Consider the following 5289-nt stretch of genomic DNA (forward strand, 5'->3'; position numbering starts at 1 on the left):
CCTTGTTGGTGAACCAACTTAGCTAAGTAATTACTACACTACAAGCTTAAGAACTTTAATCCACAAATTGAACATCACTCTGGTCTTTCATAACATCTCTTTTTATTTGACTTCAAAGGACAAGCATACAAGTAAGCAAGGTGAAAATGCAACAGATAATTTGGCACAGCTAGCATAGATCTAAGCAGTAAACTTAAAGGCAGAATTTAAAATTCTAAATTACCATGGAAGTATGTTCTATTTCATACATGATTTTCATTATTTAAAACTTGAAAAAGATGGAACAAAGAGGGAACTCCACCACCTTTTACTCATGGGAGTGCTCATGCTCTCCTTCTTGTTTGTCCTCTTTGTGTCCACTTGTGCTTCCTTGTATCCGCGCCAGTCTGGCTTTCTTCCACTCCTCAAGTGCCTTCCTTACTGATTCATGACTCTTTTCTACCCTCTCTCTTTCTTCTCGCGCTAATTCATCTTTCACCTCTTCATATCTTGTGATTCCCGGATGCAATATAGGCAGTTGTCCAACTAAGTACCCTAGCCTGGCTTGAGTGTTCACATGATGTCCAGTCTCGTTCATGTAAACTCCCTCTGCGAACGCTCTGTATTCGTCAAAGAGTTCTGCCTGTTCCAATTGTTTCCGATGCATTTCATGTATGTGTGCACCTTGATGTGCTTGGATGTTGATTAGCTTTTGGATGGCTTCTTGTTGTTGATCCTGCCTTTGCTCTATCTTGTGGAAGGATTCATCCCATTGTTTCCCTTATTCCAGTTGCTGTTCCATTAATTGCTTTTGCCACTACCCTTGTTGATTCGTCCATCTAGAGAGTGATTCTTCTTGACGATCCATCAATTGTAGTTGAAGCTCTTTCTGTGCCCCTTGATTTTCTAAGTATTGTCTAGATAAGCCATCAATGGCTTCCTGTAGTTGGTGCATGTCCAGAGGGGCTTGCTCCTCTAGGTTTTGTCCTTCTACCACTTGCTGGGCTGGCCTCTTTCTTGGCTTTTGTTGAGGTAGGGGAGATGCAACAGCATGCATCCGTCGAACAGTAATTGGGATGCCCACTTTTATCCACTCGGGGTTTTCATCCTCGAACACCACCCCAGCCTTGTCACACAGACAGAAAATAGTGCTGGGGTAGCCCAACCTTCCTCCAGAATCGCTTTTCTCAGCCATCTTCCTAATGCCTTGGGCTATGAGTTCATGAACCTTGATCTCTCCCCCTTTTAGTATACATTGCACCATTGTTGCTCTCTTAAGATTTACCTCTAAGTTATTCCCGGCGGGGAGGATGGATCTCCTTACAATTTCGAACCACCCCTTTGCTTCAGGAGTGAGGTCCCCTCTCTTGATGAACTTGGGCTTCCCTTGAGGGTCTCGTACCCAATCAGCCCCTTGTACACAAATATCTTGCACAATCTGGTTATGATCGGGACTGCCATCTATTCTGGAGTGATAGCTTTCTTCTGCAAATGGTATGGTTCTTAGCTTTAACGCCCTCATGATGATCATAGGACTGAAATCCAGTCACCCCTCTTACGAAGCTTATATAGGAGTCATCTGCCTTATCATACCTGACTGCATTTGCATAAAACTCTCTTACAAGAGTTGTATTTACTTTTATGACTGGATCAGTAAGGAGCTCCCATCTTCTCTTTTCCACCTTCTCTGTGATTTCGGGGCACTCAGTTTTTCTGACTTGAAAGCTTAGCTCATAGATGATATCCTTATCAACCATCCACCCGAATTGTAATACATGGTGAAAGGTTCTAAATTTTTTCTCATCGAAAGGGCGTTGCTCCATAGGCTCCTTTCCCTTTCTTCTTTTAGAGCTTGACGATGCCATGAATAGGAGTTGGTATGTAAAGGTGGTGAGGAGTATGAATTGCTGGTGAAATTCGATTGGGTTTGGATAGGGTGTAGTTAAAGGAGTGGGTGAGAGTGCTTTTGATGGGGTAAGAGGAGTTGGGTGCCGAGAGTGGGAAGTGTAAAGGATGAAAATTGGAATGTGAAAGGGAGTATGGAATAAGAGTCACTTATATAGGGAGATGGTGAGTGAATGAAAGGTGTGGATTGATGGAGTGGTTGTGTGATGAACGGATGGGGTTTAGCATGGGATGAGCACAAGGATCATCAACTTTATGAAGGGGGTTGGTTCAGTTTCCAAGCATGTCATTCTTCCAATGTTGCATGGCAACATTTTCCAATGCGTTCCCCTTGAAGACACGTGTATAGTCCTCTCCTTTTGTGATGGCCGAACCCTTCCTCTTTCAATTGTCCCATCAATTCTCCTACAAAACAAAAGGGATGTGATTAATGAAATTGTGGAAAGTGGCGGCAAAATTTAAAACAAAATGGGATAACTACTTTTTTAAAGTTTTTGTTTCTAACTAACTAAGTGCTATTCATGACCGCAAATCAACTATCTATTGAATTGTCCATGTATGCAACATTGGTGACACCAAACTTAGTTTGTGGCCATGTGGTGTACAAAGTTTGTTCAAGGTTCTAAGAGTGACATGATATGAATTGCATTCATGTCCTCTTAGTGTGCCTTGAACACCAAACTTGTTCTTCACTATATGTTTCATAAAAGGATTCATTCAAGTATATGTCAGAGTTGAATTGGAATTCATGAACCTTGCATTATTAACTACTTAAAAGCATATAAAACATGAGTTGCCTCCCATGAAGTGCTTTTTTAGCATCACTAGCTTGACGTTCTGACTTTGTCAGGGTGGTTGGTAATGCTTCAAATCTTCCCCCCTCGCAGTAAATCTATCTCCATTGGCTTCATCAAGGATCTCCACATGTTCTAAGGAGAGGATTCTGTTGATGGTGAAAACTTTAGGTAGCTGAGATGGGATGGTAGGGAGATGAGGTGGGATAACTGGGAAATAAGCTGAGATCACTTTATCCCCTGGAGAGAAGTCCTCTGTAGGGATCTTCTTGTTCCTCCACCTCCTTGGTGCCTTCTTCTTTGTTCTTTTTGATGTTACCCTGCTCTTTGTGACCTCTTTTTCCAAGGAAATTTTGTTGCTGGTCTCATATGACTCTGGTGGTTAGTTCCTCCTGGTTTTCCTTTTTCTGTGACAACTGCTGACTGTCTTGTTCATCAACCAAAGGGATTCCCAGGTGTACAGCTTGTGCTTCAATGCTTGTTTCTTCCACCAGTGCTTTGTCGTGCTCTCTCCTTAGTTCCTTGCTTTCCTGATCTGCTTCTTGTGAGGGTTTGAAGACATTGAATGCGAGTTGTTCGTCATGTATCCTCAGTATTATCTCTCCTCGCTCCACATCTATGAGTGCTTTGGCTGTAGCTAGGAATGGTCTACCCAATATGATTGGGTGAAGGTGACTCTCTTCCATTTTCAATATGACAAAGTCTGTGGGAAGGAAGTAGTTCCCAACCTTTACCAACACATTTTCAACCACTCCTACTGCTTGTTTTTGAGTTTTGTTAGCCAGCCTGATGACTACGTCTGTGGGCATTAGCTCATTGATCTGCAGCTTCTTCATAAGGGATAAAGGCATTAAGTTGATGCTTGCTCCCAAGTCACAGAGTCCTTTGTCAAACATTGTTTCTCCTATGGCACAGGGGATGTGAAAACTCCCTGGGTCCTTCCTTTTTGTAGGCAACTCTGGTTGAATGAGAGTACTGCACTCCTTATTCATCACTATTGTTTGCCCTCCTTTGAGTGAGCCTTTCCTGGTCAGCAGCTCTTTCATACACTTAATGTATGAAGGCATTTGTTGGAGAGCCTTGATGAATGGTATGTTCACATGGAGAGATGCAAACATATCAAGGAATTTTGAGTATATTCTCTTTTCTACACCACCCTTGAGTTTTTGGGAAAAAGGTGCATAGAGTTTCAGCATCTTCTTTTGTGTAATTTTGGTTTCTTGGTGACCCTCTTCCTGTTTCTCTACTGAAGTATCTCCAGAGTGTTTGAAGGGTTTGTTCGGCTCTTGCTCAGTCCCCTTATCACTTGTAGTGACCATCTTGCAGTCTTCCCATCTTACTTTCTTTGCTTCACCTCTCGGATTTTTCTCTGTGTCACTTGAGAAGCTGTCAGTGGGTTTGGGAATCTTCTCAGAGAGGTATCCTACTTGAAATTCTAGCCTCTGAATGGTATCTCCCTGGTTTTTGAGATTAGCTCGCACCTCCTCCTTGAACACCTTGTTCTCTTGGAGTTCCTTACATATGCCTTCAAGTAAGGTCTCAATCCTTGAGAGTCTATCCTCAAATGTTGATGAATTGGAGTTGGAATGATGAGAAGGGCCATTTTAGCTTTGGTATGGATGTTGAGGTGTGTTGTTAGGTGGGTGCTGATATGATCTCTGTGTGGAATGTTGGTGAGCTGCATTGTTGTTGGGGTTGTGGCGTCTCTGATCTTGGACTTGATCTTGTTGATTTCCCCACCCAAAGTTTGGGTGGTTCCTCCAACCAGGATTATAAGTTTTGGAATATGGATCATGGGTCTGCCTAGGTGAGTTTCCAATGTAGTTGGCTTGTTCCTGATCACCCTCTGCCTATGCATTTACTCCTTCTTGAGTTGCTGATGAGGTGGTGATTGCTGCTACTTGGTTCCTCTCCATCTTCTTGGTAAGGTCAGCTAGCTTCTTAGTAATCAGCTTGTTCTGGGCCAGCAGCGCATCCACATTACTTAGCTCCATTACTCCTCTAGTGTTGCTTCTTTCAGAAGCATAGAAGTAGTCATTCTCAGCTACAGTCTTAATGACATCTATGGCTTCTTCAATGGTCTTCTTCTTGTTCAGAGATCCCCCAGATGAGTGGTCTACTGCCTTTTTTGATTCGTAAGAAAGACTCTCATAGAATATGTGTAACTGCACCCATTCATTGAACATATCTGGTGGGCACCTTCTTGTCAAATCCTTAAACCTCTCCCATGCTTCATATAGAGTCTCACCATCTTGTTGCCTGAAGGTCTGTACCTCGGCTCTCAACCTGTTGATCCGTTGAGGAGGATAGAATCTCGCCAAGAATTTGTTCACCACATCTTCCCAGGTTGTTAAACTCTCCTTCGGGAAGGATTCCAGCCATTTGGTTGCTTTGTCCTTGAGTGAGAAGGGAAACCAAAGCAGTCTATAGGTGTCGGAATGAACACCATTAGACTTAACAGTATCACATATCCTCAGGAATGTGGTTAGATGTTGATTGGGGTCTTCTTGGATACTTCCTCCAAATGAACAGTTGTTCTGAACAAGGGTGATGAGCTGTGGCTTTAGTTTGAAGTTATTGGCATGTATGGTTGGCTTTTGAATGCTACTTC

At 42.8% G+C, this 5289-nt stretch overlaps 1 non-coding gene across 1 annotated transcript; it reads left to right on the forward strand.

The window, feature by feature from the left end:
* The first annotated feature begins 4859 nt into the window (after positions 1-4859).
* LOC112738728 (small nucleolar RNA R71) lies at positions 4860-4966 on the forward strand. The gene has a single exon (XR_003169671.1). It is a non-coding gene; the product is annotated as a small nucleolar RNA R71 (small nucleolar RNA).
* The last annotated feature ends 323 nt before the right edge of the window (positions 4967-5289 follow it).

This window comes from Arachis hypogaea, chromosome 13 (assembly GCF_003086295.3).
Source record: "Arachis hypogaea cultivar Tifrunner chromosome 13, arahy.Tifrunner.gnm2.J5K5, whole genome shotgun sequence".
NCBI lineage: Eukaryota > Viridiplantae > Streptophyta > Magnoliopsida > Fabales > Fabaceae > Arachis > Arachis hypogaea.